The 15,602-nt window shown below is 36.1% G+C and overlaps 1 protein-coding gene across 3 annotated transcripts in view; it reads right to left on the reverse strand.

The window, feature by feature from the left end:
- lpar3 (lysophosphatidic acid receptor 3) overlaps positions 1-15,602 on the reverse strand; it is an 84,475-nt gene that overhangs the window by 38,409 nt on the left and 30,464 nt on the right. Inside the window, exon 1 of one of the 3 annotated variants that reach the window (XM_039734738.1) lies at positions 5,019-5,098. The exons of 1 other annotated variant lie outside the window; for it this stretch is intronic. The gene's annotated coding sequence lies outside the window, so the exon portion shown is untranslated. Of the gene's footprint in view, positions 1-4,107; positions 4,643-5,018; positions 5,099-15,602 lie in introns of those variants that run through there. One more of the 3 variants, XM_039734736.1, reaches the window with a different exon arrangement.

Genomic DNA, 15,602 nt, shown 5'->3' on the forward strand with positions numbered 1-15,602 from the left:
CCAAGTACAGTACATTACATAATGTAAAGGTTAATGAGATGCTTAATCTATGCCCATTATGCAAATAGAAAATCTACCAACTAGTTGTTTTTACACAGTAGGTGTATGCATATCAGGTCCCTTAGGCCATTTAGTCTGTCTTCACAAAACCTTTTTGATCCTTACAGAAACAAAAACAGGCCATGCCAGGCCAGTCTAGTGCACTAGCCAGCTACTGCCAATACATTAAGACCATCATTATACAAGTTAACATTTCCCAGAAAACAGATCTTTTAAAAGAAGATCTTTTAAAGGAAGTAATCTAATGTTTTTTCTGTGTTAATATGTAATGCACCTGAAAAGGTATTGGTATGTATTTCTGATTAAAATTATAAATTGAAAAGTCAGTTATTTCATTCTTGTGCATGTTCCAAACAGGATTCTTTTCAGGCCAATAATAAACACAAAATATTAAATGATAAGTATATCAAGTCATGCGCGAGTGTATGAGTTTGTGTTACTGTAATCTATTTTCAATCATTTTCTCAATGAGGTTTTCAATTCAAAGCTGTTCATAGCGTTCTAGTAACACTGGGAATGAAAACATTTTTTTCAGCTTACTAATATTTTTTCATGCCTCCATTACTTCTTAGCTGCTCTGCCACAACTCTTTTTTTTACAGCTGCCTTACAACAATCCTGCATCCATTTCTGCTCAAATGTAAAAACCATATTGCTGACACATACAATTCTGGTATGGAATCTACTTACCAATAACACCTGCACACTATAAACCTGGATGATAGATGAAGTATTCAAAGAATGACATTGCAACTCTCAGTACACAATGGCGTTGCTCATTTAGCATTTTGTGGTTAAGATCATCACTTTGCTCCAATACTCCCCAGACGTAAACTGAACATTATCGAATGCCTAAACTATTAGGGATTGATTTTAAAATGCTTTTACTTGTACAGTACATCAGGCTCTAAACAATCTAAGACCTTCATATGTTTTGGATGGTTTCTGCCCTTCATTTCTAATTGTAATTTTAGATCATCAGATACTGACCTGCTTAGTATTTTTGCACTAAAAATCTTGAATACTTTGCCATTAGACACATATCACACCAATAGAGTTGAATACGTTTGGAAACTACTAAAACCTCACCTTTTTAATATAGATTGCTCTTGATTTCTTAAGAAAATATTAGCATCACTAGGATTCCCTCATACTGAAAGACGACAAAAACAGATTAGAAACATAAAAAGCAATTTTACTGTATTTAATCTTTTATACACTGGATATGAATCGCTACTTTGGTGTGTTTTCTCTTTTTCTAATACCTGGTGGTCCTACTATGTGTAAGTATGAAAACCTGCAGCCACACCAGATGCTAGAAAGATGAATAAGGCCCTACAATAGTATCCTCATGATGGTGTCACATTTATTTACTACATACAATGCATCCGTAAAGTATTAACAGCGCATCACTTTTTCCACATTTTGTTATGTTACAGCCTTATTCCAAAATGGATTAAATTCATTTTTTCCCCAAAATTCTACACACATCCCCCATAATGACAACGTGAAAAAAGTTCGAGGTTTTTGCAAATTTATTAAAAATTTTAAAAAATTGAGAAATCACATGTACATAAGTATTCACAGCCTTTGCTCAATACTTTATCGATGCACCTTTGGCAGCAATTACAGCCTCGAGTCTTTTTGAATATGATGCCACAAGCTTGGCACACCTATCCTTGGCCAGTTTCGCCCATTCCTCTTTGCAGCACCTCTCAGGCTCCATCAGGTTGGATGGGAAGTGTCGGTGCACAGCCATTTTAAGATCTCTTCAGAGATGTTCAATCGGATTCAAGTCTGGGCTCTGGCTGGGCCACTCAAGGACATTCACAGAGTTGTCCTGAAGCCACTCCTTTGATATCTTGGCTGTGTGCTTAGGGTCGTTGTCCTGCTGAAAGATGAACCGTCAGCCCAGTCTGAGGTCAAGAGCGCTCTGGAGCATGTTTTCATCCAGGATGTCTTGGTACATTGCTGCAGTCATCTTACCCTTTATCCTGACTAGTCTTGCAGTTCCTGCCGCTGAAAAAGATCCCCACAGCATGATGATGATCAGGGGAAACAGGATGCACCTGAACTCAATTTTGAGCTTCATGGCAAAGGCTGTGAACACTTATGTACATGTGCCTTCTCAATTTTTTTATTTTTAATAAATTTGCAAAAATCTCAAGTAAACTTTTTTCATGTTGTCATTATGGGGTGTTGTGTGTAGAATTCTGAGGAAAAAAATAATTTAATCCATTTTGGAATAAGGCTGTAACATAACAAAATGTGGAAAAAGTGATGCGTTGTGAATTCTTTCCGGATGCACTGTAAATTCCCAGAGGGGTCTGGGTGGTCTTTTTGCCTCAGAAAACCTGTACGTTTATTTTTCCCAGCATCCTCTTTGGCCAACTAACCAGAGCTTGTTATTAGACATTTTGATTCTTATTGTTACAAGTGCTGTCATTTCCTTTTGTATTTCTGTCAAGCCATTATTAATGTAAAGAATCTTGAGGTGCTTGCATATATGAAAATTTGCTGTTTAAACAATTGGTGTTGTTAAAGCAAACAGCATGTGTATTTCCCTTTTGCACTGAACATGTGTCAATTTAAATTTTTAAATGTAACCAGTTGTATTTACCTAGACTACATCGCCATTCCTAGTTGCTTCATTTTACCATCTCTATATTTATTGTGTTTCAGAGAGTAACATGTCTGTTGACATTTCAGCATGGGCATCTTTGTACTGGGTGGGGGGCCTTGAAGCCTGGAATGAAAGGGATGTGTGACAGACATACATGTATGAAGAGGAAGGAGCCCACAGAGACTACTTATGTATAGAGCCCAAATTTCTGTGCTACACCCCTGATACATTTATTGTGTATGTGATGTTTTCCATGTTTCTGAAAAATATTTGTAGATTATAAAATCCAAAGACTGAAATGTGTAGTAATAAAAGAAACTAGAGCTCTAAAAAGGTATAATTGATCAAGAAGAAAGGTGTGCTACGGTGTATTTTCATTTATTGACAATTTATAATCTGCCACTGGTTTTCTTGAAAACTTGAACAGGGTCAAAATAAAACATACACTAGGCATTGTATGCCATATGTGAACATGCCAAATACGAGCTATGCATAACTACTACTCACTGCTGTGCTCCCACCATACCCAGGAACACCAGTTGTAAATCCACTGATCGTATAATGGGCACGGTCATTACACTGGCCCCTAAGGTCAAGTTTCAAGGGATCACAACGAACTGCTCCTAATCTGGCAGACCACCCACCCACATCTCTCAGAAACTAAAAATAATAAAATTTACATCAAAGTATTTTTCAGTGCAAATGCACCAGTCTGTCACCCTAAAGAAATACATTTTTAGGTAATAAAAAAAGAAGGCATTTATAGATTACACTCGAAAGCATACGCTGCAAAAACAACTCCAACGACATTAGAAGATCTGACATTTCAGAAACAGTGAATAAATTCAATAATTCGAGTCTTTGGGAATGAAGCATGATCAGCATAGCAGACTATAATAAAGGATACTTTTTAAGAGTACTTGGTTCACGGATATGCAGTATGTAAAACAGGACGTATTCTACGCATCTTTAATGTACAGTTCAGCAAAGGCACGACTGCGACCATATAACGAGCATAGTGCAGTGTTAACTTCCACCATTCAAATTAATAGACACCGATATCTGTTGAGTTATACGGGATATATTCGTGGTTTTGGCATCTTGCGATGACCAACCCATTGAATCACAGTGTAAAACATGTCATCTTGTCCCAATCGCCTCCCCCATTTAGAGCCAGGCTATGTCTCTGATTACAGACTGCGCTCCATTCCTTTCATACAATGTAACCCTTAAGAAATAAAAGAATCCCGCATGCTAGGACAGCCGATGGGAGTATGCTGGACGGGTGTAATGCTTGGACTTCTTCGGAAACGACCAACTTCCTTCCCTGAGCCAGTAATTAAAACAGACTCCTTACCCCCCCAATCCCAGCACACACTTCCAATTAAGCCGAAACAGATGTGACAGAAAACCTTAAAAACTTACTGTATTTATAAAGTGCGAGCACAGACTCCAGGCGCCAGACACGGGACGAGGATATAAAGTCGACTGTTTTTAATCAGCAAAAACGTAATTTCTTCACTTCAACCTGAGACGCAACCCCGGCTCATGTGCACAACTCCTCGTCGATTTCCTTCACGAACTTAATTGCCCATCTGCTGTGCGCCGTCCAATAGTGCCCTGTAATTTCATGTCCCCCTGCTTCGAGATCCCAAGAGGAGGACACGCACTCGCCGCCTCACTGCCGACAGACAAGACTAAATGAGAGAAACTTTGGCAGCAGAAACGTCTTGACGCGGAGGCGTGGGTGCAGCCGCACGATTGTCACGCCTTTACATAGTGTTAGCTGCCCTCTCTGTTCGGAGTTACTTGTCTGAACTTTTTTTTTTTTAACATCGTCATTTAAGAGGACCCTGCGATCGGGAAAAATAAAAAAAGGTACAGCCAAGTATCTGTATTAGTAGGAGCTGATATCAAGATTGGTTATGAAATAAACTTTTGGTGGCGGGATTAAACGTAATGAAAACTCGTTAAGCAAGTCTTTTCGCCCTTTGATCCATCTACGCGCGATGTCACGGGGACTGTAAAGGATATATAAAAAAAAAAAAATTACAAATCAAACCCACCCAACAGAAACCGGCATGCCCGCAATTCATATTTCTGCTTACGATTACGTTAAACATTCTCTAATTCACGCTTTCTTCACTTCAGGGAAAATATGGGAGTCAAGATCCACGCACCCAAGTAACCAGGTTGTTTTTAGATTTATCAAAAGGCTCCGTAATGAAGGCTACGCTCCAAAGTGTACGAGATCACTTGAGCCTTCAACAAGGAAGCATTGCAATGAAGTGTCTAAAGTACTAATGCAATTAATTGACCATACACAAGAAAGTTACCTTCTATATATTTGACAGACGCCGAGCAACACACTTCACCTGCTCCTGTTCCAGATGTTAAAAGATATGCAAAAGCAAGTGTAATATTAAAAAAAAAAATCTTTCAAATCACCTAGGATAAGGGCGTCAGCTAAACATTTCCAGTGAACAGGAAAATGTATTACACAGTCGGGAATGACAGGCAGTTCAGTGTTCAAAGGGTACATGTCATGAAGTCCTTGTTTTCGGATTCTTTTATTCGAGGCGTGGTTGCCGATGAACTCTGAGAAGCACCTGGTGCAATTCATAAGCTTCATATTCTTTAATCCACTTGATAGTGGCTTCTTCTGCAGAGTTAAATCAAAGCTGTACCGGTGATATGGGCGGCCCGTAGGCAGTCACCATCAGAGATCCCACGTTTGTTAGTTGACTGCATGCATGTGTGTCCGTGACCGGGCTCTTTTGTTGCGCTTTACTCTCATGTTTGAGAATACTGTATTACATCTGTTAACTTTTGTTACTTCTCTTTCTGTGGTATTTGAGAAAATCTGACGGAGTAAATACAGGTTCAGATAATTAACGACAAAGCGCCTAAATTAACCAGAAATAGGAAACGTAACTGACAACTGCTAAGATATAAACTTGAAAGAACGATAGAGGATCTGTGCAAAACTTTTTCAAAACCTGGCAGGATCTAATCAATAACATTTTAGAATAAGCTTTTAAAGCAGTGAGGAAGCAGATTTTCTCCCCATTTCTTTTTCTTCTCCATTTATCTTTATTCACTTATTAATTAATCTATTTACTTATTTTTACTAGCTTTAAGTTTTACTCTGCTGGCCATGCTCTCTCTCAGGGGTGGGGATTGATTTGTTTTCGATCCTATTTTGTAAAAATTGATCTATTTGTATGGAATGTTGTGTGATTTCAATAAAATCAATAAAATTATATAAAAAAGAAATAGGAAACTTGACAACTGTTAAGATATAAACTTGAAAGAACAACAGGGATAACTGCGTTTTAGTTTCTCCTTAAACTGCATTTATATTAAGACTGTGTGATTGAGCTCCTACTAGTATCAAACTATTTCCAGTACATGGCCATTTATATGTAACCAGTACACTAATATTGTTAGTAGCTTTTCTTCTCTCAATATCCAACACCACCATTTAATCTTGCAAGTGGAGCTTAGAGGGTCCTGCAGCTTGATAACCACATGTTATTGCTAAATTGGGTTACACCTTGTAGTGGCGCCCCCAATTGTACAAGTTATTTTTATGCAACGTTTTCCTAACATTATAAATACTTTGTACAATCATTTACATAAAGCCTGGTCTATATAAACATTTCTGAAAACATGCAGTTAAAAATACACTATTTCTTTATTGTTCAAATTTTCCTCAATGTGGATACAATGAAGATTTCTACTATTTGTGCTACCTGCAATTAACATAGACCATAGCATTAACATTTGCAGTACAGTGTGTCCATCTGGTTGCTAGGTCTCTGTTACATACCATTTGGTACAGGATTCATAAAAGCAGTGCTAATGTTTATGATGTGCCTTCTGGTGGATGGCAGAGACATAGCAACTGGACATACACAGAGAGACAGACAAACACTTGTCCTTCTATGAAGGTTGATGTAAAAATTCTACCTCAGACTCTTTTCCTAGCATTAATTACCGTCTTTCCTAAAAAAAAATAAGGACTTATTACAATATGCATTATACAGACCAATCTCACTTCTGAATGACAATGTTAAGATACTTTCAAGAGATCTAGCCAGAATGACTGAGAAGGTGCTTCCTCTGGTAATGCCAGAAGATGTAATCAGATTTATTAAAGGCAGACACTTAGCTTCTAATCTTCAACACCATTTTAATGTAATATATTCAACCAAAAAGTCTTAACACTCCAGAGATCTTATGTTTGGATGCAGAAAAAGTATTTGATATGGTTGAATAGGATTACCTGTTCACCACATTGTACAAATTTGGGTTTGGCCCAAACATATGTGAATGGATCAAACTATTGTATACCAGTCCAGAAGCTTCATTTTGTTATTTCAGACTACTTCAAACTAGAATGTGGTACTAGACAAGGATGACCCCTGTCACCACTGCTATTGGCAATTACCATTGAGCCATTGGCTGTTCACTTTAGAAATGCATCTGAGATAAAGGGGATTATCAGAGAAGGCCTTGAACAGAAAATACCACTATACTGTATGCAGATCATAAAGTATTGTATATATCAGACCCACAAAATTTTGTGCCTGTGGCCAAAAGCAGACCACTAGCAGAATTTCAAAAGATATCTGGACTCAAAACTTATTTGAATAAAAGTGTGCTTTTACCAGTGTAATTCTCTAGCACACAACATTAGATTGGAAACCTTCCCTGTTATCGCAGATCAGTTTAAATACCTTGAGGTAAACATCAAAAAGAAAAATAAAGCTTATTTTCAACAAAATTTTGTTGTCTGCATGGAGATGCAAATAGATGGTCTACCCTCCATCTCACTTTAGCAGGTTAAATGAATACTGTCAAGATTAATATCCTTCATAAGCTTCTTTTTCAAAACATCCCCATATGCACTGAATCCAATTTCTTAAAAAATTATTTTTTTTTTTAATCACCACCTCATTTATTTGGAATTCGAAATATCCACGCATCGAAAGGGTACTCTACAACAACCTAAAGCAGAAGGTGGCACGGCTCTAGCTAACTTTCAGTTTTATTACTGGGTGTCAAATATACAAGCTATAAAAACCTGGACATTGACACAAAAAGATAAACACACACACAAGCTTGGTCAGCAATAGTAATAAACTCCTTTTTATATTCCTTGCTTTGTACCCCAGTAAATACAAGTTACCATCAATATACAAAGAACTCAACTGTCTTTCATTCACTCAGATTATGGAACCAATGTAGGAAGCCCTTCAAGACAGAGAAGGTTTTATCTGTGGCACCTACACATGATAACCACCTTTTTCCACCCTCTCAAACCTATACTGTTTTTAACTTTTAGAAAACATCTGCGATTAAATCATTTAGAGATTTGTATAAACATCCCACAAACAATTAACACTCCAAATTTAGCTTCCTTTTAACACAATTTTTCCTCTACTTCCAAATTAGAAACTCTGCTAAACAAAATCTGCACAATTTTCCTCACCTCCCACTTATTTCTATTCCAGAAGAAATACTGATCAGTCTTTAAGACTCAGACGGCATTTTCATAATATATCAAAAAAAAAATTTGAAAAAAAATTCTCATATAGAAGATCTGTTCAAAACTTGGCAGGATCTAATCAGTAACATTTTAGAATAAGCATTTTTATTGGGGAAAAGGTTTCTTTTCCTTCTTTTCTACTCTTAAAAGTTTTACTCTGGTTGTTGGCCTTCCTCGGTTTGTCGTTTGGGGTCAAACTGAATTTAGTTTTGCCAAGTTTGACTTTATTGTATGGAATGTTACTTGCTTGTAATAATTTCAATTAAAAAGAGTGCACATTACTGCCTGTAATGCAGATATGAAGCCCAGAGAATAATCACCCAGATTTGCTTAAACAAGCTAAATGTACTCATTTTTTTCCACAGCCAAGTAACTTTTTGCTCCATTTAACCATGTTATATATAAAGCAAGGCACCGTGACTCAACTGAATAAGACGATGCCTGTATTTGTGTCTCCAAAATGAAGTAAATGAATATACTAAAAGTTGCATTATAATGATGTGAACATGGTTAGTCCTAATTATATAAATGTTTATTTGGAAGACTTTTCCAAAGCAACTTAAATTTTGTACTTTTTTATACATTTACATAAAGTTTTACAAACAATATTATACAAAGAAAATTTAAAATTTATAATACAAATACATTAAAGTACAATAAAGTAAAAGAAAAAAAAAAAACTAAAAGACATCAATAATAATACTCTCATAAGGGTAGAAATTTTGCAGTAACAGATCATAAAGCTTTAACCAGCCTAAAAGCTTTGTAGCTCTTAAACTCAAAAGACTTCACATATAACAAACATCCAGCAAGGAAAAGGTTAAATAAGGAACTACATCTCATTCATTTCACTTCTGAATTAACAATTTCACAAATATTAAAAAAAAAATAATAATCAGAAATAAAGTGGCATAATTAATAGAATTATTCTCAGAAAATACACTTAATTAAAAAAATCTAAGCAATCCATGTAGACTTTTCTTTCCATAGATTTATGGAGACCGGCCATTTAGAAAAAGAAAAAAAAAAGGTGTTGAACATCTTATTGTCAATGACAAAATGAACAATATCTATGTCTGCAAACACTTAACAGTACATTTTATGAAAAATTTTACATCGGTTTTCACAACCTTTTGTTAACAGAGGGTAATTCTTAGCAATTAAATCTTTCTGCCATTAATTGTATCTCTAATAATGGCAATAAAATAATAGCAATTAACTCTACAATCTTGGATGAATCTAGTTAAATAAAGACATATGAATCCTAATAGATGTACTTCTACATTTTTGCTCTAAAACATTTAAAGTGCCAAAAAGTAGGTATGGAAGACATGGGACAATAGTATGATAATCATACATAAATATAGCAAGTTCACCAGAATAGTATTTAAAACTAAGTTAAATTCAGGAAAAGGAGTAGAAAAAACGTAAGGTAATCTAAAATACTGTTAACACCACCAAATAAATCCAAAATTTAAAATAACATTGTTATCTATCCAAACATCTAAAAACAGATATAAAGTTGTATAAAAGTAAGTCTATTACTCCATATAGTCAATTTATTTGGTGAAAATAAGTTCTGGTGCCATTAGTGTTTCAGCATAAAAATCTGACAAAGGACCTGGGAGATTCTTAAATTTAAAGCCACACCAAAGAATAAAATAAAACTCACCATATTGTTTAAAGTTTACTCTTGGAATATACAGTGCATCCGGAAAGTATTCACAGCGCATCACTTTTTTTTGTTATGTTACAGCCTTATTCCAAAATGGATTAAATTCATTTTTTTCCTCAGAATTCTACACACAACACCCCATAATGACAACATGAAAAAAGTTTGAGATTTTTGCAAATTTATTAAAAATAAAAAAATTGAGAAAGCACATGTACATAAGTATTCACAGCCTTTGCCATGAAGCTCAAAATTGAGTTCAGGTGCATCCTGTTTCTCCTGATCATCCTTGAGATGTTTCTGCAGCTTAACTGGAGTCCACCTGTGGTAAATTCAGTTGATTGGACATGATTTGGAAAGGCACACACCTGTCTATATAAGGTCCCACAGTTGACAGTTCATGTCAGAGCACAAACCAAGCATGAAGTCAAAGGAATTGTCTGTAGACCTCCGAGACAGGATTGTCTCGAGGCACAAATCTGGGGAAGGTTACAGAAAAATTTCTGTTGCTCTGAAGGTCCCAATGAGCACAGTGGCCTCCGTCATCCGTAAGTGGAAGAAGTTCGAAACCACCAGGACTCTTCCTAGAGTTGGCTGGCCATCTAAACTGAGTGATTGGGGGAGAAGGGCCTTAGTCAGGGAGGTGACCAAGAACCTGATGGTCACTCTGTCAGAGCTCCAGAGGTCCTCTGTAGAGAGAGGAGAACCTTCCAGAAGGACAACCATCTCTGCAGAGATCCACCAATCAGGCCTGTATGGTAGAGTGGCCAGACGGAAGCCACTCCTTAGTAAAAGGCACATGGTAGCCCGCCTGGAGTTTGCCAAAAGGCACCTGAAGGACTCTCAGACCATGAAAAACAAAATTCTCTGGTCTGATAAGACAAAGATTGAACTCTTTGGTGTGAATGACAGGGCGTCAGGTTTGGAGGAAACCAGGCACCGCTCATCACCAGGCCAATACCATCCCTACAGTGAAGCATGGTGGTGGCAGCATCATGTTGTGGGGATGTTTTTCAGCGGCAGGAACTGGGAGACTAGTCAGGATAAAGGGAAAGATGACTGCAGCAATGTATAGAGACATCCTGGATAAAAACCTGCTCCAGAGTGCTCTTGACCTCAGACTGGGGCGACGGTTCATCTTTCAGCAGGACAACGACCCTAAGCACACAGCCAAGATATCAAAGGAGTGGCTTCAGGACAACTCTGTGAATGTCCTTGAGTGGCCCAGCCAGAGCCCAGACTTGAATCCGATTGAACATCTCTGGAGAGATCTTAAAATGGCTGTGCACCGACGTTTCCCATCCAACCTGATGGAGCTTGAGAGGTGCTGCAAAGAGGAATGGGCGAAACTGGCCAAGGATAGGTGTGCCAAGCTTGTGGCATCATATTCGAAAAGACTTGAGGCTGTAATTGCTGCCAAAGGTGTATCGACAAAGTATTGAGCAAAGGCTATAAATACTTATGTACAAGTGATTTCTTAGTTTTTTTATTTTTAATAAATTTGCAAAAACCTCAAACTTTTTTCACGTTGTCATTATGGGGTGTTGTGTGTAGAATTCTGAGGAAAAAAAATAATTCAATCCATTTTGGAATAAGGCTGTAACATAACAAAATGTGGAAAAAGTGATGCGCTGTGAATACTTTCCGGATGCACTGTATGCATGTCCAAATTGACTCATTATGTAAGAAAATCTACTTGATCCATTTAATTTGAAGTTAACTCTCAAAACTACTAAAATATGTAGCTTAAACTCTGCAAAGTGAGTGTTTAGCAGATGTCTAGTATTAAAATCATTAATAACTAACATGTGTTGTTTTCTATTTACTGCGATACAGCACGTTACTTGTGGATTAGTTGATGAGCACATACATGCACAGCTTATTTAATTTGGACGTTTTTGATCTTTTGGTTGTTGGGTTACATTGAACGATCCTGTAACCTGGATCATTAGCACATCGTATGGAGAATGGACCAACATTAAAATGACATTTCCTTAGGAAAAACTGAGTGACCAACTCTCACCCTCACTTTACTCATTCAAGCTTTTCTTGCCTCTCTTTTTTAGAATTTGGCTTCAATGTTTCAATCTGAGCAAAAACAACACCACATGCAACGTTGGCTAACAGCATGTCCACGGATTTTACTACTCTATAATTCAGGAGGACCGGTCTGAACCATTCTGGCTGAAAGAGAGGGTGGAAATGCAACAGAGAGACGTCCTGGATTGCTGCTTTTCTCAAAAAAAGAAAAATCATGACCTTTTAAAATTGTAAAAAAAAAAATTATTTTAAATGCAACTTCAATAACTGGCTAATAGTTTTATCAGTTTACACAATAAGATTTTTTTATCTATGTTCTAGTTTTTTGAAGGCCCCTCCAAAAATTCTGACACCCCAAATTATGGCACCCTGGATGAACATATGAAGAAGTGGCAGTGTTCTGCACGTGACAGGAGACACTAACATGTTTGGCATGTAGAGCGAAATGTGAAATGGAAGGAAAGCTCAAGAAAGACATGAAGCTCAATGGGTAGCAAGCATACTATAAAGCTCCAGTGAGGGAGAAAGGTGTAGAGCAGAAGTGGCGAGACAAGTTTCTACCAATGCAGTGGCATTCAGACAGGTGTTGGAGCTACAAAGTCTCAAGCTCCTTGTCTTTATGTATGCAATACAGCCCCTGATCAACATTACACCTTTTTCTGAACATGCACAAAATTTCAAGCAGACTCCACCACCACCTCTGTTCTAAAATTTTATATACATGTAAGACCATACACAACAGGGGTTAAAAATGCGATACTTGCAAATTCCAGAAACGCTTCTGGACAGATGGCATCAGTTTAAACTTAACAGGTACTCCATGGCCTTATTCATTGTAATATACAGTGTTATATACAGACTTTGAAAGGAGACCCCCACCCTGACCTCTGAAATGGTTTACATTTACATGCGAGTCTGCTTACTTTATCCAGGGCCACCAGCTATACAATATTGTTAACATATACATTTACATCTGCAGACTTTAAAGGGGAACTACATACAATTGATGAAACCCATGAAAAATACTTGAGTGAATGCCACAAAGAAATGAAAAATCAAACATCTAATAATGATAATACTATATATTCAAATTTCACATTATTATTGCTTATTTGACTGACACCTTTATCCATGCCAGCTTACATTTAATTTAAAATTGGTTTCATTTTTGTTTTTCGAGTTGGAACACAGGCAGATGAGGTGACTTGCTTATGGTCAGTGTCAGTAGGCAGGACTTGAACCTGCAACCACGAGTCCTAGGTCCAAATCCATAACCACTACATCACACTGCCTACCAATAAAATTGGCCATTGGTAAAATTCTACAAATACCATATACAGAAAAGTATTAGTTACACAATACCTCCAATACACCCAATTAACTAATGACAGTATAATTGAAACCTACCATCTTAAAAGATTTACCAGGTGAAGCTGGGTAACACAGCTAGTCATAGTATAAGACAGACTAGTTTACTGCTTATGATCTGTTGCTTTGTTGTCTCCTTATGTTTAATATATTTTAAAAACTAATCACACAAAATAATTTCCAAGTACCTTAAAAACACAAATGCATTACTTTTTCCACAGTACAACCCCACTCTTTGTAGTTTCTTGATGCCGTGTTATATGTAGGTATCTGCATTCATTAAATGAGATCTGAAAGCAAGTCTTACTATCTAGAATACAGATATTTAGATAGTAAGTATGTTTGTACATTATCTTTTTCACATTATGTTGTGTGCTGCATGCCTGACTGCTTTTAAAACTATAGGTGTGCTGCAATCACAATGCAGCAGGCCAGCAGGGTCAAGATGTTATGCAGTGAATCCTGCTGCAAAATTAGGACCATTCCCCTCTTTAAAGCAGAGAACAAGGAGGCAGTTAAGAACTGAGGAAAAGCCTATGGACTCCATTTAGTCAAGCACAAAGAAATAGGTCAGAAAAAAAAAAAATAATAATAATAATCCAGCAAATTACATACCCAACCAATCTACCACAAACAGAAGACCTAACCAATGACAAATCCATTACATTTTTATTCCTAAAAGTCACATTAATAAAAGAAATCGAGGAATTCTGATTCTGACCAAAATACCAAAACAGCTTTTACTGCAATCACATTTTTACATATTGTTGTCACTTTTTGTCTGGTACAGTTGTATATTTATATCTGATATGCACTTTTAATTTGAAACAATTCTAGTTTTAACTTGGTTAAAACCAGAAAATTATGATACATAAAATATCTTGGCTTAGGAGTCAGAACTTGTTTAAATCCCACAGCCTAACAAAACTATAATCAAATCTGTAAAAACGTGCGTTATTTTGTCATTGTTATTGTATATTCTTTATTACTATACAATACATACAAAAAAAAATCCTAAAAACTAACTTTTTTTTTTGTGTTTTTTTTTTAAAATCAAAATGCTCAGTGTGCTCACCATGAACATTTTAAAATTATATGAAAATTAATGCAGTACAATCAGTGTAACGTTCTCTAACCTTGTGATAATCAAACCTTTTGAAACAGCCATGCAGTATGCAACACTGTATTGAACCAAGATTTTTTTTGGTCAGGTAACAACTTAATGACTAGAAACTCAGCACTCATTGCAAAACACCAGAATCACAGGTATCTTTTTTTTTTTTTTGAGTATTTGTTTTCCTTCAAGTGATCAATCACTCATTCACAAAACACCAGTTTTCCAAACTTGTGAGTCATTTTCCAACTGTAAAGTTACAGTGGATATATTTTATACTTTTTTTCCCCAGTAGTGTGGTTTTTTATTTACTTATTTCATTGACTGATGGCAGATACATGGCCTAGTCTTTGTTAAATTGTCCCTTAATCACAGCTACTTAAAAACAACTTGAAATATAATAGACATTATATTGTACTTTATTGTGATAAAGCATGGATCTTTCAGTGTTTTTATGTTAATAAATAGTACGTTCAGAGTATTTCACAAACACTTTTTTTTTTTAATAAATCTCTCCGCTCAACACATTTCCCTCCCCTATTATACAGGACAGAATGTTTATTCCTCTATTAGATATCATATAACCATAGTAACTGAAAAGGGTCATTACATTCTGTTAAAAGAAAGAACATAGTTTGAGTACTTAACATAGTTTTACTCATTAACTGATACAGAATATTTATGTGAAAGCAGAATACAGGATGTTACATAAAAGCAACAGAACAGAAGGTCTTGAGTAATGCGAGAACAATGATTTTTCTTAACACATAAAATTAATACTAAAAAAGTGGACTTTCAAACATTTTCAATCCATTTACAGCATTTTTTTCATCAATTTCATTTTTATTTTAAAATGTGCCTTTTAAGGAGGACACTTATGAAAAGCACTCAAGATCACTATTCAAAGCAAGTGGCTTAAAACAAAATGATTTAAATGCATAACAATGTACTTGGCTATAAACTCTAAACAGTCCAGAGGTTTTTAAAAAAAAAAAAAAAAACAGCTGATAATATATAGCCACAGGCTAAAAATATGGATTGTTAAACTACAGTATATACTGGATTTAGTATTGGAAAAGTAGCAAATGTGACAGAGTGAATACCTTCCCATGAAAAAGTACATACACTCTGCTTCAGTTGTATAGTCACACATAATCCTAAAATTAAGGATG

The sequence above is a fragment of the Polypterus senegalus genome, chromosome 14 (genome assembly GCF_016835505.1).
Source record: "Polypterus senegalus isolate Bchr_013 chromosome 14, ASM1683550v1, whole genome shotgun sequence".
NCBI classification, from domain to species: Eukaryota; Metazoa; Chordata; class Cladistia; order Polypteriformes; family Polypteridae; genus Polypterus; species Polypterus senegalus.